At 43.3% G+C, this 25,308-nt stretch overlaps 1 protein-coding gene across 7 annotated transcripts in view; it reads right to left on the bottom strand.

Annotated features, from left to right (window-relative positions):
• Nucleotides 1-25,308, bottom strand: part of Map3k13 (mitogen-activated protein kinase kinase kinase 13) — a 140,962-nt gene that overhangs the window by 97,283 nt on the left and 18,371 nt on the right. Inside the window, exon 1 of one of the 7 annotated variants that reach the window (XM_029544319.1) lies at nucleotides 14,865-14,897. The exons of 5 other annotated variants lie outside the window; for them this stretch is intronic. The gene's annotated coding sequence lies outside the window, so the exon portion shown is untranslated. Of the gene's footprint in view, nucleotides 1-10,019; nucleotides 10,166-14,864; nucleotides 14,898-25,308 lie in introns of those variants that run through there. One more of the 7 variants, XM_029544314.1, reaches the window with a different exon arrangement.

The raw sequence follows: 25,308 nt of genomic DNA, 5'->3' as shown, positions 1-25,308 counted from the left end.
AGTACATTGCTCCTTTTGGCATAAACCCCAGAAATACATAACAACTATCCTGCCTGGTTATGCAGGTCCACCTGGGCTAGAAACCTGAAATCAGTAGTAACCATCATATCCTGTACCGCACTGCAGAGGAGGAATTCAAAAGATGCTTTGTCTTGTCTGCCATTACTACTGAATTCAAGTTTATGCCCAGATGAATCTGATCATCAGGCAGCACATTTGTTTTGAGTCTCTATTATTCCTATTATAAGGATTAATGAACCATACTATTACAATTTAGTTGCCATCAAAGGCCATACTGAAGCTCCATTGCCATCTCCTCTTGCTCACTTCAGCCTCCGGGTACCATCAGATGAACAGACTCCTCCAGTACATGCTCTTGCTCTAATACCTGGTGCCAGTGTGGTGTACATGACTGCAACCTCTAAAACCAGGAGCCAAAGCAGACCTTGCCCCTTACTGATTCACTGGGATACTTCGTTACAGTTAAACAAAGTTCACTAACAGAGCGACCTTATTTGGAAACAGAGTCTTTGAAGTCAGCAGTACTTTAGCAAATAGGACATTATACTGGGTAAATCCTGTCCCAGGGCTGAAGCCCTTAAGTATGTAAGCGAATCTCTCACAATGCTTAGGGCACACATGTCTGGCCTTCCTTGGCATTCTCTCTGGGACCTGTTTTTGTTGTTGTTGTTTGTTTGTTTTTCGAGACAGGGTTTCTCTGTATAGCTCTGGCTGTCCTGGAACTCACTCTGTAGACCAGGCTGGCCTCGAACTCAGAAATCCACCTGCCTCTGCCTCCCAAGTGCTGGGATTAAAGGCATGTGCCACCACTGTCCGGCTGCTTAGAATTTTTTAAATTAAGGGTCATAAAACATCCATAATTTTCATCAAATTATTTTTTCTTTTGAGACAAGGGCTCACAATGCAGCCCTGGCTAGCCTCGAACCAAGCTTGTGATCCTCCTGCCTCTGTTTTCTGAGTGCTGGGATTACCATCACACATACCATCACACCTGCATCTCCATCGATTCTGAACAGTGCTCTGCATGGGCTCAGCCTGCCTGATCATTTATATGATTCTAGAATACTCTGCAAAGAAAGGGCAGTCTGTATTCTTTTTTTTTTTTCCCTAGTAGAATACCTTAATTAGGGCTGGAGAGATGGCTCAGTGGTTAAGAGCACTGACTGCTCTTCCGAAGGTTCTGAGTTCAAATCCCAGCAACCACATGGTGGCTCCCAACCATCTGTAATGAGATCTGATGCCCTCTACTGGTGTGTCTGAAGACAGCTACAGTGTACTTAGATATAATAAATACATCTTTAGGCTGGAGTGAGTGGGGTCGACCAGAGCGAGCAGAGGTCCCGAGTTCAAATTCCCAGCAACCACATGATGGCTCACAACCATCAGTACAGCTACAGTGTACTCATATACATAAAATAAATAAATATAAATAAATCTTAAAATCTTAATTATATAAAATAATGGGCTTATTATGGCATTTTATTCGTGCATACAATGTATGTTTATTTTAAATTTTATGTACATGTCTTGCATGTTTGTCTGTGCAGTGCCTACATAAGCCATAAGAGGGCATCAGATTCCTCCCTAGAACTGGAGTTACAGACAGTTGTGAACTGCCATGTGGGTGCTTGGCACCAAATCTCCCGTGTAAAAGCAGCCAGTGCTCTTAACCATTGGCGTTTCTGCATCCCCGATGTCCATGTTTAACATTTCATTTCCAATCCGGCGTCACTGGCCCCCCTCCTCTTCCTGTATGTGGTCGGCCACTGTTGCTTCTATAGGCAGCTACGCAGCTAGGACCACGAGGGCTGTAGAGCCAGCCCACAGGATGGTTCATTTGTTCCTCTGCACTACAGCTGCACTTCGTGAGTGTTAGCGTGGTTCAAACCCCAGATTACTGTGCCGTGCTCCTAAATATTCTACTTCAGTTAGGTTTTATTGAGAAGAACCTGGAACTTCATCTTGAACAAGATCTCAGTCAACAACAGCACTGCTGTGGTCTGCAGAGCACACTTGGAGAATCAGTTGTCAATTTACTACCATCCAGCTCGGGCATCGTTTCATGTCTACATCCTCTGTGCTTTTGATGCATATAGTTTACTACTTAATACACTCTCAGACCTATTAAAAGTTATTTTAAATTCAACAGGCCAGATTTGTTCCTTTTTAGGAATTAGTACTCCGTATAATTTTATGATGAACGGTTCTAATACTTTTTCATGAACATGTGAGCATGTGGGTACGTGTTTATATAGGTGCACATGTGTGTGCTGGTTCACATGAACCTGTAAGAATAACCTGGGTGTCGTCTACCTCCTTTACGACAGCATCTTTCAGTGGCCCACAGCTCACCAGCTGTAACAGCCTGGATGGCCAGTGAGCCCCAGGCAGTCTCCTGCCTCCACCTCCTCTATCTAATCTTCCCGTGGTTGCAAGCGTGTGCCAGCAGAGTCCCAGCCTTTTATGTGCTTCTGGGACTCAAACTCAGGCCCTCGTGTCTGGTAGACAAGCACCCTGTTAGCCCAGTGTCAGACTTGTAAACTTAGTACTTAGACTTGTAAACTTAGTACCAGTGCCTGGAACAGCCACCAGAACAATGGCTTTTGTTAGAGGGGGCAGTAGGAAAAGGAAGAACGTACAAACAGGGGATTTGTCAACAGACAGCAAAGAGTTAAAAAAAATTAAGAAGACATGCAGGAAATCAAAGATTATCAAACTGTAAGATGTACAGTATAGAACGAAGATAACTCCTGCACTGGCTGTGCTGTGAGACTTCCAGAATACCAGTTAGTTTTCTTTATCAGAAAATGAGCCCCATTTATACCTGCCCATGTGCTAATGATCCCCCAGCCGCTAACTGCTTCTAATGTTTGTTCTAGTTCCTTTTTAAGATTAATGTAAGGGCTGGAGAGATGGCTCGGCGGGTAAGAGCACTGACTGTTCTTCCAGAGGTCCTGAGTTCAATTCCCAGCAACCATAATAGAATCTGGTGTCCGCTTCTGGTGTGCATGATGACAGCTACAGTGTACTCAGTGTGTGTGTGTGTGTGTGTGTGTGTGTGTTTGTGCGCGCATGCGTGTGTGTGCGCGCACACGCGCACACCATATATGTGTGTGTGTGGCACTGAAATTAGAGGTGTGAACTGGGAACTATACTCAGGTCCCTTGGAGGAGCTGTGAGCGTTCTTATCTGCTGAGCTGTCTCCCCAGGAGCCCCCACACCCATTTCTATGTTTCTTAAGTACATTGTTTGAAATCTTGGTTCTTCAGCCTTCCCCAGAAGAAAATACCCTGGTAGGTCTCTCTGCAGTTTCTTGAAGCAGCCATGAAGGCCTCTTGCAGGTAGCCTTTCCCCGGTGTCTCAGTAACTTATTTTTGCATGTATGTGCCTCTGTAGGTGTGTGTGCATATGCTTGTCCAGGATGTCTTCTGTCCTCCTTAGAGCTGGGTTTGCAGGCATTGCAAGGATATCTGACTTGTTAACATTGGTGCTGGGATCTAAATTCCAGATCAAGCACTGAGCTCTCTCCCCAAACCTCAGTTATAACGCATGTAGCTTGTTTGGATGGGTTTGGTTAAGGTCCAGGAGACTGAGTCCAGGGACCTTGCACCCACTAAGAATGCATATATCATCATTGAGCCATACGCCCTCTGCATCCAGGTGACTGCCTATGGCCTTCCCTTGATGAGTGTGTTCCCTAGTTTGTGAGTCCCTTGTGATTTGGGGACCTGAGAGAAAACATGCTGGACACTTGTCACCCCTGGCCCCCACTCTCCCACTACCCATCATGTCATTAAATTCTGGAAGCTGGAAAGACAGAGGGAAGTCAGCCTGGGATGTATTCGACTGTTCCATGTTGATTATAAGAAAGGCTTACAGCTGGGTGTGGTGACCCAGGCCTTTAATCCCAGCACTTGGGTGGCACAGGCAAGGGAAGCTCTACAAGGTCAGGGCTAGCCTGGTCTACATATTGAGTTCCAATACAGCCAAGGTTATGCAAAGAGATCCTGTTTAAAACAAAGCAAAGCAAAGCAAAACAAAACAAAACAAAACACAAGAGGCAAGAACTGCTTGGGAGAGGAGAGGGTTTCTGGGTGATGGGTTGTGAGAAACCTTTCCCTGCAGTCCCAGCAGCCCCCACTGCCCGTGCTGGGTGTCCTTCTACCTAGCATCTGCCCTTAATGCCAGCCACAAACTGGCTTTCGAGTTCTAAAGTGTCCTGTGTGTGGCCATCCTGCTTCTGCCTGGCTGTGAAGGTGCTTTTCTGGCCCACGAGGACCGGTGTTTACTCTGCCTTGTGTGCACTGAGAGGTAGGGAAAGCGCTGACCTACGCCTCCCAGGTGCTCCACAATTGTCTTTGATGTTCGCAGACTATCTTGTGTAAACGGCTTCTGCTAAGTTTCTGTTGCCAGTGTGTTTTGAAATTAATTTTACCAGACCTATCACACCACTTTGCTATGGAAACCACTCTCACAACAGAGCACTCGAGATTTAATCTTTAAACAGTATGGCTGAAGTAGTATATTGCTGGGACACAGGCACATTGATTGTTTTGTGAGAAAGGCAGAGTGAGAAATTATCATCTCATTTTCCAGAATAAAGAAGCCAGGGCAGAATCGGATGGTTAAATGAGACAGCGCATGAGAAAGTGCCTCGGATAGAGCTTGATGTATGAGAGTGCACATCCTCACATACGTAAATAATTTGAGCATATGCATATGTTTGCATATACACATACTTTTGTAGCAAGGGGAGGTCATGTTTGCTGTCTAGTAAGTTTTAGTCAGATGACATTTCCATATCTGGCTGTGAGTATTCTATATTCAGGAGAAGCTATTATCTATTATAGTGGTTCAATTTTACCTGCTTTTTTTGAAACAGGGTCTTGTTATATAGCCCAGGCTAGCCTCATCCTCCTAACCTTCCTGATGCTGGGGATCACAAACATGTTCTGTAATCCTCGACTAGCAATTTTAAGTTATTTGAAAATGCAAAATTTTCAAAGTACGATTTTCAAACTACAAACCAGAGATTTATGCATGGTGATCAACACTGTAATCCCAGCACTGGGGAAGATGGGACATGTAGATTGCTGCAGGGTTAGCCTGAGCTACATAGTGAGTCCCAAGGCTACCTGGGAACATCCTAAAGAGGGACAGGAAAGGGAAGAAGATGGACGAGCCTGTGGGTAGGGAGGAGGGCTGAGAAATGCCCTCATCTGGATGCTCTTCGAGGGAGGGCGTGACCTGGCCACTGCAGACATGACCGCACAGCTGCTGTGGCTCCTGCGCAGAGCAGTCAGTCATGGGTCAGGGAGGGGCGCACACATCTCTACCCACTCTGGGAAACTACTGACAAGTGATGGATGCTGGGAAGAGTGTCACTGTCTTCAGGTGCAGCCACATGTGACCCTAATGTACACCAATGGACAGCGCCACACTGCACAAGCTCAAGCAGACAGTCCTGGCTACACTCAGGAGTTAGCCACAAAACAAAAAGACATGAAGGTGAGAAAGGGACTCATAGGGAAGGAGTGGCTGGGGGCGGGATGGGGCGGGATCAGGAATGGAGGCGGAGTGAGGGAAGGTGGTGGTGGGGTGGGATAAGACTGAGAGAATCAGAACACATTATATGCATGCATGAAACTGCCAAACTAAATCCAATATTAAAGAACAAATGACAATAAATGTGCCTCAAGCTATTATAATGCCCTCATATATTATAATGTCTTCATATATTATAATGCCCTCAAATATTATAATCCACTCATGTATAATGCCCTAATATATTATAGTGCCCTCATATATTAAAATGCCTCCACATGTTATAATGACCTCACATATTATAATACCCTCATATTATAATGCCCTCACATATTATAATGTCCTCACATGTTATAATGCCCTCATATATTATAATGCCCTCATATGGTATAATGTCTTTACATATTATAATGCCCTCATATGTTATAATGTCCTCACATATTATAATGCCCTCATATATTATAATGCCCTCATATGTTATAATGCCCTCACATATTAATGTGCCCTCATATGCTATAATGTCCTCACATATTATAATGCCCTCATATATTTCATGCTCTTTAACTTTATTCACTTCCTATGTTCCTTCTGACGTACACACTATTTATTTGCTAAGATCTCATCCTGTGAAGTTGATAAGCTATGAGGCAGATGAGGTTCAGGTAAGTTTGCCTTTGTTTTTCTTCATCTCCTTTCTGTCTACATATTATATAGAAAGAACAAGACAAATGGCAGTCTGTCCTCCACAAAACTTCAGTCTGTAGTCAGCACGAGCGGGAAGAACACAGCGATTAAATCATAGGTGAGTCAGAGACACCAGGTGCCCAGGAAACCAAGACTGTACACAGCTGCCGTCTCAGTGCTGGAGAGCAACTAGGAGCTAGAGCCATAGGACTCAGAGGCCAAAGGGAAGCAAAGGGTTAACAATCTGGGCAGGACAGGGTCAGTCAAACCAAGGCTCCAGATGGAAGAACTGATTCTGTGGTCGCTGGGAAATGCTAAGTGACCCACTTATTAAAAACATTAACATATTAAAGTCCTGGAGAGGCCGTAAACGTATATATATATGGTCACTTCTTTCTTGCTTCTTCTTTTTTTTAAAGCTCATTTCTTTTGACTTCGCTCTTTTTGTGTCCTGCTTAAGACACCTTTTTCTCAAACCCACTTTCCTGCCCTCTCTTTCCACAGCATTGTGGCTCTGTTTATCTGTGAACCGCATCTGTCTATTTTTGTGTATGGCATGCAAGGGGGTGACTGCTCTGCTCTGCTCTTCCCTCTGGCTCTGCACCGAGCAGCAGGGGGTTCTTCTCAGCAAGCTGACAGCCTGGGTTTGAGTTCCAGACCCACAGAGTGGAAGGAAAGAACTGACTCCTGCAAGCTGTCCTCTAACCTGCACATGCATCATGGCACATTCATGAGTGTGACGTGCGCGCGCGCGCACACACACACACACACACACACATACACACATACACACACTTTTTAAAGATTAATGAATCTTTAAAAAAAAAAAAGAAAGTTCTAGAGATCTGTCCCACAATGTGGACATACTATTTCTAAGCTGTACTTTTAAAACTGGTATTAAGTTGGTAAATTTCATGACCTGATTATTCGCAACTAAATTTTTTTACTTCACAAAAAAGTTATTATAAACTCTAAAAACAACAAAAAAGTATGCTGAAGTCATTTTTTTTTGTTTTTTGTTTTTTGTTTTTGTTTTTCGAGAGGGTTTCTCCGTGTAGCCCTGGCTGTCCTGGAACTCACTTTATAGACCAGGCTGGCCTCGAACTCAGAAATCCGCCTGCCTCTGCCTCCCGAGTGCTGGGATCAAAGGCGTGCGCCACCATACTCGGCTCCTGAAGTAATTTTTTAATCTATCAGGCTGGCCAAAGTCTAATAATACACTTGGCAGGGCACTGAAGCCGATGTCTGGGCCCCACAAACTGGTACTGTCTTCCTGGAGGACCATCGGACGTCTGTGGCATCTTTTGACAATGCCTTGAACAATAAGAACTTCATCATTGTTTGTAACAGGAAACAATCAAATGCCCACCTTTATAAGATTGCTTCTATTTAGTCCAACTATACAGTATAATAAAACACAACTATTTAAAAATGAAGGTGTTCTCTAAGTATTATTAGCAAGACATATTCAACATATATGAAAAATTCAGAATAGAATGCAAATATTGTGTGGGGAAAAGGAGCGCTTCCACGTTTCTTTTCATGTCCAGTGAAGTCATGGAGCAGGGTGCACAGGGCACAGCAGTGGCTTAGGGCTTTCGCGAGTATCAAAGCACCCTGGATGAGCACTGACTGGGTGAGAAGACTCTTCCAAGTGGACCCTTTTATGTGGTGGTGGTGGTCTTAGAATCATGTGACTCTATCAGTTATTTAAAAAAAAAAAGAATGTTTACAATCAATTTTAATGATACCAGGAGACATTAATCTCTTTGTACAGCTATTTCCCAAGTGTCTATTCCCACAGCCAGGCTATACTATGGGTATTGATGATTCAGCACTGAACAAGATAATCTTCTTGCCCTCTTAAAACTCACATCCTACGGAGAAAGACCAAATATGCAAGTATGTACACAGATACGCATATATGCATGCTTCTTTATCTGTATAAAACAATGTCCTACTGGACAATGAAAAAAAACAAAACAGCAAAGTCCTGGCAAAGAGAGAGGAGTAGTGTGGAGGGCAGGAGTGGGGGTGGTGCCCTGCAGGGCACTCTTCCAGGCTGCTGGGAGGAAGCTTTGGCAGTTACAGAACGAGCCAACCTGGGAAAAGATCTCTTCAGGCAATGAAGGTCCCAAGGCAGAAGCAAGCCTGCTATAATAACCAAGAAACAGCAAAACCTTGTGTGTAGCTGGAGTGAACTGAAGGGAGAGGTTATGGGGTTGGTATACACACACCCGGGAGCTAGACTGAGTCACCTTGGAGGGCCCGGCAGTGGCATGGATGTTAGGTGACTCAGAGATATATAAGCAGCTGGCAGGGGTGTCTGAAAATTTCCAAAAGAGCTTGGCTTTTTGAAATTACCAAAGAATTCTGGTGAAGATCTGTAAGCCGACACACACTTGTCTGGTTCCAGGTGGCTAAAAGACTGACCCAGCCAGGAAACTGCTGCTTCCCTGGTGGCCTCTCAGCCTGGCTTCTTTCCAAAGTTCTACTCCCTCCCTAGTCCCGCGTCACGAACCAACAACTAACCAAATAACTTCGCCCAAGAAACTTTATTGCCTTAAGGAAGTTCGCAGGCCAGCAGCCTAGAATTACTGGGATTCAGCAATCTAAAGGTTTCACTGCAGTTCAGTCCTGGACCCTACGTAGAATAACATGTCCTGAGCTCTCATCCCACCAGTCCCACGTCTGGTTCCCACTCAGCACACAGCAGCAAGAGGCAGGCTTGGAAATAAACTGTCGCTAAGGTCAGAGATGAAGTCGGGGAAGCCCAGTAAGCTTCTACATAAAAAAAAAAAAACAAAAAACCTCAACATTTACCAATGGCTGGCGGGGTTACTGGCTAAGAGCTAGCTTCTAACTCATACATTAACCATGTCAAAGTATAAATCTTTATTCAAAATCATACATTCATCAGGCATCAGTTTTTAAAATATTTATTGTAGCAAAAAGAAAATAGGAAACCTCAACCCTTGCAACACCAAATGCAGCCCTAATATCCTCGTAGCTACACTCAAGAGGTCAGAATGTTTGTGTGCCAACGTGCGGTTCCCAAAATCCTAATCTCAAAACAAGGGCAATGGGAGCAGCACTAATTTATTGTGTGCGCGCGCGGACACACACACACACACACACACACACACACGCACACAGATATACTGTAGGCATATCACATCAGACTGGGATTTCTACCTGACAGATGTCAAAGCCCTACAATCTCTCTGTCGTGTCACACTAAGTCTCAGGACCTGTGGCTTCCATCCACTTCACTTTGCTGCCCTATTCTAGGTTCCCAACCTCTGCTGTGTTTTAAGCACTACACTCTTGTTCTTTTCATTTTTTTTTTTTGAATATAAAAATTTCTACCTCAATCGGCTCAGAGCGATATCTACTAACATACGCCTTAAGCAACTGTAAGGAACATAGGGTGAAATCTAAGCACGATTTGGAAATGCTCAGTCTCCAGGCACAGGGTATAAATCCATTCCCATTTGTTTTCAGCTGTAAACACTTTCACTCAACATAAGACATTAAGATCTTTTTGTTCAGTCAGGACCAGTTTGAGTAGAATACTCGCTTCGGATTTTTATGGCTTCTCTTTTCATCTTAAAGAACAAAGCCATTTGTGAAGTGCTGAAACTTCCTAAGCAGGTCTAGTGTAGGAGACACAAAACCGTGCAGAACTTGATTTAATCTTATGGAAATTATTCTTGCAATTGTTATATATTAAAATGCCACAAAAGTTAAAAAAAACAGAAACTACTTACAGCATGCTGAAGTCTGGACAGACAGCCTGAAACTACAGACAGCCAACTATTCCCTCGGATTAAACTTTGTCCCCTGCCTGGCTGTTTCTGGATCAAGTTCACACAGAGACATGTTTGCAGTGGCCTTGGAGGCTACCGCCCTACAGGCCAGGTAGGAGGGGTTGTTCCTTTAACTCCTGCGACTCAGCAGCATCCCAAAGATCAAGTTCAATGCGTGTAAAGACAAAAGTAGTGAGGACCGGGGGAAGCCCGAGACGGCCGGGTTTGGGTTTCCATGTGTTCCAGGGAGGGAGGAGTACAGGCCTCAGAGCGCCAAGGATCTTGACCGTACTTCAATGCAAGTGTCCCCTCCTCCTCGGAGTCACTGGGTTGTGCAACCACAGCAGAACGGCCTGAAGCTTGCCTCTCTGTTTGCACACCATCGGTTCCCCCTTCACGCCTCGTTTTCTAGTGATGTAATAATGCAGGATAGCTTGTAGATGTAATTGCGTTCTCTTAATTCAATGCTGAGTCCTTTGCCTGTCGGCTTTCCCTCCTGAATGACTATATTGCTAGTTCTCACCAGGAGCCTCTCCAGGAATAGCCACCTACTAAGGGCTACAAGTGCTGACGACTCTGGGAACATTATCTTTTTCTCTCCCAGAAAAATGCATGTTGGAATCTTTAACTTTTCTTGATTCTCTGTATATAACTTGGCTTCCTCACATCCTGGTGATTCTCTGCAATGAGTAGCATGGCATGTCCCCATTATCAGAACCTGTAAAAATTACTTTATACGAGGGACTTTGTACATATGATTGAGTTTAAGAATGTTGAAATGACATTACCCACCAGTCCAATCTAGTCACAAGACTATTATCAGCCGGGCAGTGGTGGCGCACACCTTTAATCCCAGCACTCAGGAGGCAGAGGCAGGTGGATTTCCGAGTTCGAGGTCAGCCTGGTCTACAGAGTGAGTTCCAGGACAACCAGGGCTACACAGAGAAACCCTGTCTCAAAAAACCAGAGAGAGAGAGAGAGAGAGAGAGAGAGAGAGAGAGAGAGAGAGAGAAAGAGAAAGAGAGAGAGAGACTGTTATCAGTTTGAACTCTTCCTGGCTATGATTAGGAAGAGTCCCTTTAAGGACTTCACTAATCCCTGCTGGCTTGAAGGTGGAGAAGAGGCACAATCTATGGGCTGCAGGTGGACGTAAGCTAGAAGCAGCACAGAACAGAGCCCCTAAGAAGGTCTGAGGCCCTGGAAATGCTTGTTTTTAAGCCCAGTGAGACCCGCCCTAATCTACAGTCTTAATTTATTTCTTAAATCGTGTATGTGCATTTGTATCTGTGGGAAGGCATGTGCACGTACATGCAGGTAACATGGGAGCCAGAGGCATCAGGTGCCCTGGCACTGGGGTAAGAGGTGGTGGTGCGCTACCTGACACCTAAGCTAGCAAATGATCTAGGGTCCTCTGAAAGAGCAGCAGCAGGTCCTTTTAACCACTGAGCCGTCTCTCCAGCTCCCTAATCTATAGTCATTTAAGCCATTAAGTTTGTGATAATTTTTGTAGACTGGAAAAATAATATAGGTAACTTAATTTCAATATATTCAATGTATTCTATTCAAGGCTGAATAGAATAGTCTAAGATGTCTAATAAAGAAAAATATTAAAAATACAAAGATATAAAAAATCCTTGGCCTGGAAGTACACTGTTTTTGCTTTTTAAGGCATTATATTCAAGTTAGTTGATCTCCAAGTCTTTGCCCACACAAACTGTTTAACATCAGTGTAGTGGTAGATTGAGTAGATTTGGCCCTCATGTGGTTGAATGCTTGGCCATAGGGAGTGACAGTATTAGGAGGTATGGTCTTATTGGCAGAAATGTGTCACTGTCACCATCACTGTCATGTCACTGCCACCGTGTAGGAGGACTTTGAGGTCTCCTAAGCTCGGGCCCTGCCCAGTGCTGAAGACAATCTCCTCCTGGCTGCCTTCAGATCAAGATGTAGAGCTCTCCGCTCTTCCATGTCTGCCCACACACTGCCATGCTCCCCTACCATCATGATAATGGACTAAACCTCTGAACCTGTAAGCCAGCCCCAATTAAATGTTTCCTTTGTAAGAGTTGCTGTGGCCATGGTGTCTCCTCACCGCAGCAGAACACTGACTGAGACATTCTGTGCCTGACTCTGCTCTCCTCTGTGAGCTCTGGTCTAGCTTCAGCTGAGACAAGAAGCGGGATGGCGCCGGGCGTGGTGGCACACACCTTTAATCCCAGTACTCGGGAGGCAGAGGCAGGCGGATTTCTGAGTTCGAGGCCAGCCTGGTCTACCAAGTGAGTTCCAGGACAGCCAGGGCTATACAGAAAAACCCTGTCTCGAAAAACCAAAAAACAAAACTAAACAAGAAGCGGGATGGCTTTCAAACACACGCAGACACGATGGTGGTTTGAATGAAGAGTGACACACTGAAATGCTTGGTCCCCAGGGAGGGCACTACTGAAAAGGATTTGGGGGGCAGCCTTGTTGGAGGAAGTGTGTTGCTAGAGGTGGGCTTTGAGGCTTTCAAGAGCCCCCCCCCCCAGGTTTAGTGTCTCTCTCTTCCTGCTGCCTGTGGATCTGAATACAGAACTCTCAGCTCCTTCTCCAGCACCGTGTCTGCCTGCAGGCCACCATGCTTCCTGCCATGGTCATAATGGACTAAATTTCTGAAAGTATAAGCCAGCCCCAATTGGATACTTTCTTTTATAAGAGTTGCTGTAGTCATGGTGCCTCTTCACACTCAACTTTATTCAGCACAGGAGAGATAATCATTTTTTAAAAATCTATATCATCTTAATCTATATTTTAACTTTAATTCGGTAAAATTCAAAGTATTGTATAAGACAGTGCTGTGAAGTTATGGGGAAATAATGGACGCTAAACTGATAGAACCACTCTGGAAAACAAACGGACACATGATGAACACACTGACCCTTTCATCAAGCAATAACTAAAGCCACATTTTCCCATGTAAGCAAACGTGTGTGTGTGTGAATATTCACTGCAGCACTATTTGCAAAAGTAAAGGATATGAATCATAGGGAACTAGTATATGCAGTGATCATATCTGATGGGATATGGAATGAAAAACAAGGCAGTTGTGGGCTACTCATTGAGAATAAACAAATATAATTTAAACTATATATATATATATATGTAGAGAAATTTGTTTAAATGCAAGTGTGTGTATGCATATTTGTGCACATGGGTGTGGTTGAGGCATGTGTATGGGTGTGCATGCCTGTATACACCTCTCAGGAAGGATATTTAAAAGAACAGAAACAGAAAGCAGACTCTAGATTAGCAGAGGCCCCAAAGATAGAAAACACACAGTATCCTTCTGTGCTTTGGGAACTTTTAACCAAAGCTGATATTATCAATTTGAAAATATGCTAAATGTAATATGACACCCTAGATTATATGTTGAGACAGAAAAATACAGTACTTGAAAAACTTCATAAAAGATAAATATAGTGCAGATTTCAGATAATAATCGCATTCATTTCTTAATTTTGACAAATAAGTAATGTCCACAGAAGATTCTTATATGAGAAGTTGGGTGAAAGTTATACAGGAATTTTTGTACTATCTTTGCAATTTTTCTGTAAATCTAAAAAAATTAATCTAAAGATAAAACATTTACTCATATAATAAAAAACCTGTTTGGCTTAGTTTGAGCTGATTTGAGACAGGGTCACTATGTAGTTCAGGTTGGCCTTGAACTAGGGGCAAGCTCCTGCCTCAGCTCCTGAGTATTGGGATTGTGGCTTGAGCAATTTCACACATCTTTAAATGGACATTTTAAACATTACCAGAGAGATGGCCCAGAGATTAAGAGTCATCTGACTATTCTTCTAGAGGTCCTAAGTTCAATCCCCAGCGTTGGCATGTTGGCATCACAACCATCTGCAATGGAATCAGATGTCCTTTTCTGGAGTGTGTGAAGACAGCAACAGTATATCAAATATACTAAAGTAAATCTTAAAAAAAACAACAAAAAACAAAACAAAACAAAAACAATTATCAGGATGGGCTTGTAGGCTGAGGGAGTGGGGAGGGGCTTGGAGAAAGGAGAGATGTCAATCAAAAGGGCAAGATGAGAAGCCATGGAGCATCTTGCCATGAGGTGACGAGTGAGGGCTTACCTTAAAACAAAGGTAAACTGGGCACTCATGGGAGTACCTGTTAGGACATTTCAATGGAAATCAATCAGGATGCTTGCAATAGCAGAGAAAAATCCAACATTAGTGACAAGAGAGCCACCTCCCAAAGTTGTCAAACTCCACAAATGTACTACGGTACATGTACAGACCACCACCACTACCACCACACACACACACACACACACACACACACACACACGCAATGCATACATGCTTGAAGCTACTGTAACACCAGTTTTATTTGGGAGAAAATAAACTTAGGGAGAAGACTGCAAGATTTATGCACAGCATTAATACAAGCACTGAGACTGAAACATGGCGGGTGGGGGAGGTTTTCCTATTCCCTGGACAATATGCTCACTTTCTAGTCCCATCACGGGGTACTTAGGCACAAATCTGAGACTTACCAGAGAAGCCATGTTGAAATATGTGACTGCTTTTAAAACTTGGTCTACCTAGAATTTTAAATATAACTCTGAATTATGGCTTCTCTTGGCAAATTACAAGATATATTTCACTATCAAAGAAGAAAAAATAACAAATGAAGTTTTAACCTGGTCACACCTGCCACTATGTCTCTACATCTATAACCACTCACTGTTTATCGTCTGTGGCTGAGGCTTAGTCAAACACAGAAAGGAAGTCAGTGACAAATCCATACCTCTGACAACGGCACGTAGAGTTCTGGATCGAGTGTATACATGAGAGTGTGTGATGTGCACACACCTGTGCTGTGGCCAGCTACATGTCATGGGTGTGTGTGTCACCAAATTCTAAATGATCTCAAATACGGCTAAACCAATGACTTACCTATGGTAAACAGGATGTGGGTAAGGTGGAAGAGCAATTTTTGCCCCTAATTTTCAACCAATTAAAATGAAATACTATTTTACCATTAAATATTCATAAGTCAAGGTAATCATTGGCTTGAGGACTTTGCTCCGGTAATTTCCACATCATCTTGAACACCCTGCTCCCAGGCACAAGGCATTACCCGGTTGCAGCCTTCACGGGAGAAACTACTAGAGTAGTCAAAACATCAGTACAAGAGTTTCTAGAAGATACCATCAAAAACTATGCCAAAGTAGTCATTTCTCTAAAATAGTATCTGGCTGCATACTGAGTGAATCAGGTTTTATTCTTGATGGTAATACCAGCCTGAAAAAGATCACTGCTGCTTATCAGAAAGAAAATGTTAAGGATCGTCCAAATCACAGCTTTTTCTTAGTATTTGTGTTTCTAAACTAAAAAATCAATCAGGCAAGTTATTTCCTCTTTGATTGCTTTGGGTTTTGTTTTAAAAGGAGGTCTCACCATGGAGCCCTGGTTGGCCTGAAACTCTTTAGGCAGGCCAGGCTGGCCTTGAACTCACAAAAATCCACCTGCCTTTGCCTGTACGTACTGGATCAAGTTTGGATGCACCATGCCAGCAGCTCTTGTCCGTTCTGGACACCATCTGGAACTACCTTTTGAGGCTAAAAAACAACAGGTGAGAATAACAGCAGGCTTGAGAGACAGCGTGGAGCTTCCTTAGGTCACTCAGCCCAGGGTGTGGCTCACGGTGAATAGCAACCGCTCGGACTCCTGGACAGTGCCTCCTGCCAGAGCTCTCTGATGTAATGGGTTTTGGTTTTGTTGTTGTTTTAAAGACATTATCATGCTTTGTGAGAGCATTTTGAATTGGTATGGCAGGATTAATATATTATTTTCATTTTCAACCTTGATCTCCATAATCATGAGAATGACAGAATTCTTAGTCATTCCTTTCTTATTTTAAATATATATTCAGAGAAAATGCAAGGTTACAGCAACTAATAACTAACCCCACTAAGGAGTTTGGTGGCAGGATAGAAGCATGAATCTCTATCTACAAGTAGAACTTGCACACACAAGTCCCAGCAGTTGGCTCACCAGTGTGATAAGACGCAGTATCACAGTAATGTGCAATAATGTGCCCAGATGTGAAGCTCGGCTCTCCATCGTGGAAGCTCCAAAGCAGGAACTCAGTTTCACTTGTTTAACCTACTGCACTGCACAATTATTATCTATTACTCTGTGTGTGTGTGTGGTGACATGGAAAACAGTATCAGACAGACCAGGCAATGCTCTCAACTAGTAAAGACTCAGTTTAATCTTTGTTTATGTATGGCTGGAAATAGCTATCTATGTATGTATATATCTACCTGCATATACCAGTAGACTCTGCTACTAAATTCTAAGTCACTTAATGCAACACCCAGTAATGGGAACTAGTGAGCAAGCGGCAGTAACTGTAATATTGACTTGGTGATCTCAACTTAACCATTTTTAAAGTATGTTCTAGGAAAAGAGTGCATACAATTTGATTTCATTTTCATGAGGTTTAAAGAAAGCACTTGAAGCTAGGCAGCATTTGGATTAGGATATACAGGCGTGTGGCAGATCCCCCTGGAGAAGTGAGAACAGTTATCACGGACCCCAGCTCTTGGCTTTCCTCTGTGGATCAGGGACGAGTGAGGGCACGGGAAGATTTAGTGGGAACAGGGTGACAGAGAAATGCTGCAAGCCTTTACTTGCGCCCAGCACAGTTTGTTTCCTAATGTCAGTTAAGGGCAGCTTTATAATGTTTCAAGAACGACTGGTTCATTTAGACTGGTAGAAGTACTGAGAAAAACATACTGAAAATATTTTAAGAACTTCTGCTTCGGAGAGCTAGAAAGGATGAAGGTGCCGTCCACAAGCCTGCAGCTGGAGTTCCAAGCTTCAGGACCCATGAGCTGGATAAGGATGGACCTGCAGCCCTCTGACTGCCCCATGCAAGCTGAACCCTAACCCCAACCCCCCAACCCAATACACACACACACACACACACACACACACAGTGTAAAAAAAAAAAAAAACAAACTCCCATCACTAGCTGGGGAGAACAGCCCTTTTTCTAAGTTTAAAAGAAATAATAAAACATGAAAGAATATGCTTCCAAGTTCCTTAAACTTATTTTTAATCAAAGTCTAAAGATATCAAGTTCCAGGTCTCCCTTTTATATTAAACCAAACAGGATAAAAAGGGCCACTTGAAACCAGATGGGTTAATGTTTACACAGAGGCAGCTTTTCCCAATTGTGTTCTCCTTTAAGGTTTGAATGGTTGAATGACCTTGCTGGAATTCCCCTGTCAGCTGGGAGTATCTACTGAACTTCCAAATAGAAACTACGCTCACATGACACACTAGAACGGTGTGCCAAGTGGCATCTGTCCCTGCACCTTGAACCTGGTAGTTAAGACTGCAGATGAATCAATACGCTTTATACAAAACAAAAAGCTTTTCCTCTCTTAGGTCACTAAACGAAGTATTAAATTTCATTATATTTCGCATTATGTACTTACGGTGTCAATACATTCAGATGTAAAGCTTCAACCTATCACTAACAGGCCTGTTTTCAAGTACAGAATACACCATTCTGAAGTGAGAATTTTAATCCACATCAGTGTAACCACCTAAAAACCTAGATAATATGAAGCCTTCATTGTTTTTATTTTGTGTGTGTGTTTGTAGTATATGTGTGTCTGTGTAGTGTGGTGTGTTAGTGGTGTGTGTATTTGTGGTGTTTGTGTGTCTAGGGGAAAACTTAATATAGTCGAGTCCTCAAGAGGTACTCATCCCTTTCAGAGTCTGGTCCTCCCTTTAGCAACTGTGTCTGGGAGAGTTTCAGAATTAGTTAAAATTCTGGACTCAGGGATAGGCTGATTTACAGGAACTATTTATTGTACATGTTTTCTCAAAAGACCTTTTCACATCCAGGATGTGACTAATTTGTAAAACTCTAGGAAAGATTCAAATCAATCTAGCAGCAACTATAGGCCAGAAAATTATGTGCTTAGAAAGAGGGAGGAAAATTAGAAAGGCTAAAATTCAATTAAGTGGGAATAAGTCATTTGTTATGAAAAACTTAACATCTTTTCCAAGCTTTGTGTTCTCAATTAGTGTCTCCCTGGGATGGTGGTCCTGTGTGTTAACAGGGGCTCTAACTGGCCGCAGATGGCTCACCACTGTTAAGCCGAAGGAGAGGCGTGATAGTGGACAGAGAATCCCAACAGGAAACAGGTTCACTACATTCCACCAGCATATTAGATGAAGAAAATTATCTAATAAAAAACTGAAAAAAAAAAAAAAAAAAAGAAGTGGGGGTAACCAGATTGAGAGTTCTCCTTACATTATTTTTGAAGGGATATCTGCTAAGTATATGTTTAGTGAATAAAAAAGGAGAGGAAAGAGAAGGGAAGGAGAGGGTACATAAGTAGAAAATGAAACTCTCTCTGGAGACACCTACTTAATAAACTTCTGGCCACAATTGAAATTTGCACCAAGATTTCTTAACTCTGGGTCAAATTTATCTTAATGTCCAGATATTTTGTAAGTTCATAATTATAATATTGATATCCAAGGCCAACTGAATTAACTCACCTTTTGTATCAAACCTCCTTATGAGTAAAATTTGTTTAATTTAGAGAAAATTGTGACAGCTGAATTCAAAGAGAACATCTAATATGCTGGTGGAATGTAGTGAACATTGTTTTTATTTGAGAACTCCTAAAACATCTGTCTTTGTATAAAAGGCACCGTGAGGTGAGGTGGTCCTGGAACCTGTTCTTTGCAGTGTGAGCCAATCATGAGGAGAAACTCAACACAAAAGGCGCAGACGACAACCCCCTCGACACCCTCACCGGCTAGCCACACCCACTGGATAGCCACACCCACTAGCTAGCCACACCCCCTCTCATTGTCACTTGTTGAAACAGTAAATATTACAGGGAACTGTAGCCCAGCAGCTCTTCTTTCAAACACTTCAGGGGGCGGTGTGGTGGGGAAGTAACACTTCACAGTCTGAGTTTCTACAGAACTTTTTATTAATGTTTTAGAAGCTGAGATGAAAGCACACCGCTCAGCAGACAGCAATACTGAGCTTAAAGATAACTTGTTCTAGACTATCTCAATAGTGGCTGACATCTTCTATTGCAGGGGACATAAGTTTTATTATTGCTTTTTAATTTTGTACATTTCAAAAGGAGGTAGAGAGATAGTTTAACTGCTAAGGAATATTTTTATTTAAATGTATTTATTTTTCAGAATTATTTTATGTGTATGAGTATTTTGCTTGCATGTATTGTGATGGTCTGAATGAAATGGACCCCCACAGACTCATAGGGAGTGGCATCATTAGGTATTGTGGCCTTGTTTAAGGAAGTGTGTCAGTGGGGTGGGTTTTGAGGTTTCAAATGCTCAAGCCAAGCCCACTGTCAGTCTCTTCCTGCTTCCTTTAAATCCAGATGTAAAAAATCTCAGCTACTGTCTCAGCACCATGTCTATCTGCATACCATGGTGACATAGACTAAACCTCTGGACTGTAAGCCAGCCCCCAATTAAATGCTTTCCTTTATAAGAGTTGCTGTGTCATGGTGTCCCCTCACAGCAACAGAAACCCTAAGATATGTATGTATGTGCAAACCTGGTGCCTATGCAGCCAAAAACCAGGCATCAGATCCCCAGGAACTAGTGTTAAGAATGACTGTGAGATCCATGTGGGTCCTGGGAACCAGACCTAGACCATATGCAAGAGCACCAAGTGCTCTTAAACCATTCTGCATCTTTCCAGCCCTTTCATTGTTTTGAGGCAGGGTCTCACATGGTCTGGCCTGGGCTTGAACTCCCTCTGTAGGTGGTAAGGCCCTTCAGCTCCTGATTCTCTTGCCTCTGCCCTGAGGGTCAGGAGGACAGCTGTACTTCACCCCTCTGAATGCAGGAAGAGCCAGGGATGGGTTCCAGGGCCTTATGCTTAGGCAGGTACTCTACCAGCTGAGCCATATCTCCTGTCCTACCAAAGTTTTTTGAAGTACTGGCATATTAAATAGAAATTACTGGATGCTATTGTTTAGGGGCTAAGTTCCGCTATTGGGACCCAAAATACAAGGCTAAAAATTAAAATGGTGTCGCCCATTTCAACCCAGCAAAGTTGAAACTGAGCCATCTCTCTGACCTGAAGAATCAGGATTTGTGAGCCAAGTTCCCCCAAGTAGGTCAGCTATAACTGGTAGGACTACAGCTTCCTCTCTATCGGTCCCTACAGTTCCTGGGAAAAAGTAATCCTGATATAAACAGTGAGGTTTCTCATCTTCCATCTCCTGTCCCTTCTTTCAAGGAAATGACCCACCTTCTTCCTTCCTTCAAGATTTATTTTATGAATGAGTATTCTATCTGCATGTACACCTGCATGACAGAAGAGGGCACGAGAACACATTATAGAGAGTTGTGAGCCACTATGTGAGTATTGGGAATTGAACTCAGGACCTCGGGGAAAGCAGATAATCCCCTTCACTGCTCAGTTAATTCTCTAACCCCTGCTAATTTCTTTTCTTTCCCTTGAGACAGGGTTTCTCTGTGTAGCCCTGGCTGTCTTGGAACTCTGCAGACCAGGCTGGACTTGAACTCAGAAATTTGCCTGCCTCTGCTTCCCAAGTCCTGGGATTAAAGGCGTGCGCCACCACCACTGCCCGGCTACCTTGTCAATTCTTTCTTCCAGTCCTTTTCTGTCTCTAAAACTTGTGCTCAGGTTCTCAGAATATGTGTTCTATTCCGTGGAATGAAGCGTCCTGACTCCTTCAACAGTGGCTGTGCTTTGCCAGCCATGCTATCGCACTAACTGCAGGCTGTCTTGACGACCAGCTGTCTTTCTCGCCCAGGTTCTCAGTGCTACTACTGCCTCCAGTTTACTGACGAACAGCGGATGGGGTACTAACTCCACAGGCTCATGCAACTCTGATCTTTCAAATAAAGGCAAGATTAACAAAGGAATAATTGGGACAGAGGAGAAAAAAAAGAGGTAATCAAATCATCTTCTTTCCAAGATTTTTCATCTCTATGTCTACTCCCTAGTCTCAGATACTCAGTAAAAATAAAATTTGAAATATGAAATGTGTAATTGTTTCCTAAAACCCTTGTAGTCTTCAAGTGGTAAACATGCTTTATGTCAGTGAGCTGGCCAATGGCTGGTTACCTCAGGAAACCCAATGGGAGCCCAGCACCGCGAAGACTGGGAGGCAGCATCAGACGCAGGGAGGACACAGGGGCTCAGAGTTAAATAAAGCAACATGGCAGTTAATCATAGCTGGGTAATGAAGCGCTCATAAAAACCCAAAGGAGCATCTGGCAGCTCAGCCATGGCCATTCCTGGAGTCTGGCAGCTCAGCCATGGCCATTCCTGGAAAGCAGAGCCCTCGCCTGTCCCATGTGCCCTGCTCTGTCCCTCTCCATCTTTCCCTGCTAATTTCCTTTACAGTCATCCATAGGTAAGTCCCTGATTCTGTGTGAACCCTAGCAAACCTAATGGATCTGAGGAGGGATCTGTGCAACAACAAGCTGCAGCTGCTCAGTCGAGCAATCTGGAGCTGGCAGCTGTATCTGAAATATATGATGCTGGTCTCTATGAGCTGAGACCGCAGACACTCTCACACAGATGTAAAAAGCATTTTATTTCCCCTGATACGTGTCCTTTTCCAGGGCCAGCCCAGCCATGCTCACCTGAGTCATACCTCATTTATAGTAACACACATTTGAAGGCTCACCTTCTTGTAGGAGTGCATATTTGGATGCCACAGAGCTTCACAGCCAGCCTAGTGCCTGACATGTAGCTGAGTGTACACTTCCCAGCATGGCTGGGAATGTAAAATACAGAGTTTCTTCCTTGTGGGGAGAAGGGAAAAGAAGAAAGTATGTCGAGCTTCCTGTCTTTTCAGAAGCTTTGAGTGACTTGTTTTCTATCAAGCCTGACTTGGAAGTGCTGATAGAATGTGGGATTTTTGGATGCCAGGATAGAGCTGAGTATGCAGTACCAAAAATAGACACCAGAGGGAGCAAGAAGCCCTTACAAGTTTCTGAAAAAGTTCTCCAATTGTGGAATTACATAAACCCACAGTGCAGAGACCACGCACCCATAAAAGACTTGAGAGGTTCAACTATCAAGGCTGATGGGTGAATGTCCACTCTGTAAGAATCTAGTCTATAAATGACTGGGAGAAGAGGCTGCTGGTCTATTCTCTTGGTACGTCTAACAGGAAACAAATATGAGAGGAAATGTCACAAAGCACAGAAATGAAACCTACCCAGACATGGTGGCTCCCTTGTGTAAACTTAACACGTGGGTAAGCTCAGGCAGAACTGCTATGACTACGAAGCCAGCCTGGGCTATACAGAGTAAGACCTGGTGCAAACCAAAACTAACAATGAAACAATCAATCTGGGGATATGCCAAAGCTGAAGAATTCAGAGAAAGAGCAGAAAGAAATTCTATTAAAGAAACTCAAGGCACTGTAAAACACCACACAAATAGCCAGTGAAATCACAGAAGTAATACAGGAACAAGAGGAGAATACCAACAGAGTGTCAGAAATCATATAAAAGAACCAAAGGAAAAATACACAACTGGAGAACTCAGTAACTGAGTTGGAAAACTCAATGGTTTTTCAACATTACATTTGATCAAATAACTCAGAAAACTTGAAGACAGACAATTTAAGATCATGAAGTAGAAGGGACAGAAGGAAGAGTGAGTGACACTTGAGGGACTGAGACACCGTCAAGATGGCCAGCACACACACACACACACGCGTGCACATACACAGTTACACTGTAAGAGAGGGACAGCGGAGGGTGGCAGACATTGCTCACGTCCCCAGTCCTGCTGACTGACTGAAGGGAAGCAGGCCTCTACATACTCATTACCTCTCTATTTACTGCACACGAAGAGGTATGTATGTGCTATGATACACATGTGAAAATATTACAAAACAACTCTCCTCCATCCAGGTTCTGGGGACTGATTGGGTTATAAGGTTTTGCAGCCGGAACCTTTACCCACTGAGCTATCTCACCGCCCCTGCATATCTAAATTTAATGAGGTTGAAGTGTTCTGACTAATGAGCCCATAGAAGTCCACAGAAAGAAATATAACTGAACTGTCAAAAGTCAAAGAAAAACTTGTGTCAAGAGAAAATCAATCTGTCACATACGCAAGAGCTCCTAAACTTTGTCAGTGAATTTCTCTACAGAAGCATTATAGACCAGAGGCACTGGAAAGATGAATCCAAAAGCACTATAGCAAGCAAAACCTCCCTCTGGGAGTGAATGCAGAAGAGACCTTCCTAGATAAACCCTACAGTGTGGGGAAGGGAGGCCAAGGAGTTAAATAGCAGGGCAACCTAGACTCCACTAAGAAAGTGACTGGAGCCAAGGTCTGAAAGAGTAAAGGAAGTGACACGTGGAATGAGGGAGGGACATCCCAAAACAGCACCAAACGAGTCTCTCCAAACACAAAACAGGGACAGCAGCAGAAGCAAGTGAAGCAGGGCAGAGAAGACGTCACACTGAAGAGGTAAGGGACCCCCCCCCCACTCCAGGGAGTGACATCATGGCTTTCGTTCAGCAGGACATGCAGTTGCCTAGGGAGGTAGGTGGAGGCTGATGCACTCAGAGTTGACTCCACGGACAATCTAAGGCATTAGATTGCAAGGGTAACTCCAGGCTGGAGGACTGGAAAGCCTGGAATTGTGTGTTAGCGAGCTGGGGAAACTGAAGAGAATTTTGATGGGAGCAAAGATTGGGAGTTCAAATTTGATCGGGTTAAAAGTTTGAGATGTACATTAGACAGAGTGTGTACAGAATCGTCCTTCCTAGAAATGTCCTTCAGCTGGTGTTCAGTTTGTCTGACCTTTCTCCTCTGACTGTTCATACTAGTGTCTGCTGTGTAGTCGTATGCACAAGCCTAGGGAGAGGTGCAGGCTGAAGACAAGGCAGAATTTGAAATTGAAAAGAAAGGATTATAATTTTTTGAGAGATAAGAGACAGAAAGACACAGAGAGAAGAACACACAAGGATTGAGTTCTAGGGTACCCCGACATACTGAGGTCAAGGAATTAAAGAGGAATCAACAGACACTAGAATGGATAGGTGGAGGAGAACCCAAAGCTGAGAGATCCTGAAGCCCGCCGAGGAAGGGCAATGGCTGACAAGTCAGGTACACATTACTTAGTGGCTACACACCCAACTCAGTACATGCTCATCAAACCTGAAATAGTTTTTAATGTTTTAGGATCTATGTTCATTAAGAATAGATATTGGGCAAAAATATATTATTTGGTTTTAAAGTATATCAAATACATCTGTCATATATAGACATACACACATATCTTTATCTAGAACTTTTTTTTTTGGATTTTTAAAAAAATTTATTTATTTATTATATGTAAGTACACTGTAGCTGTCTTCAGACACACCAGAAGAGGGCATCAGATCTTGTTATGGATGGTTATGAGCCATCATGTGGTTGCTGGGATTTGAACTCCGGACCTTCGGAAGAGCAGTCGGGTGCTCTTACCCACTGAGCCATCTCACCAGCCCCTTTTTTGGATTTTTTTGAGACAGGGTTTCTCTGGGTAGCCCTGGCTGTCCTGGAACTCACTCTGTAGACCAGGCTGGCCTCGAACTCAGAATCCACCTGCCTCTGCCTCCAAGTGCTGGGATTAAAGGCGTGTGCCACCACTGTCTGTTATCTAGAACATTTTAACATGTATTTATTTTGTATGCGTGAACACACCACAGAACGCTTGTGGAGGTCACTGGACAATGTGCAGGAGTTGATGCACTCCCTCTGTGGGTCCCAGGTATCAGACTCTGGATAGATTTGGCAGCAAGGACCTTTACCTGTTCACCCATTTCAAAGGCTCTTAATCTAGAACATTTCTTAAAATATTAGTCTAAAGATTATTAATAGATTGTATGAGCAAAAAGAAAGTTTAAGATACACTTGTTTGGGGAAAATTAATATAATTTTCACAAAAAGAAAGGAGAGACAGAGAGAATGAAGCATTTTGCAAAGTCATATCACTACAGAGCTGTTCTAGGCTAGCATTCTATCACTACAGAGCTGTTCTAGGCTAGCATCCTGTCACTACAGAGCTGTTCTAGGCTAGCGACCTATCACTACAGAGCTGTTCTAGGCTAGCGACCTATCACTACAGAGCTGTTCTAGGCTAGCATCCTATCACTACAGAGCTGTTCTAGGCTAGCATCCTGTC

This window comes from Mus pahari, chromosome 12 (assembly GCF_900095145.1).
Source record: "Mus pahari chromosome 12, PAHARI_EIJ_v1.1, whole genome shotgun sequence".
Taxonomy (NCBI): Eukaryota; Metazoa; Chordata; class Mammalia; order Rodentia; family Muridae; genus Mus; species Mus pahari.
This window is presented reverse-complemented; position numbering and strand designations above follow the sequence as displayed.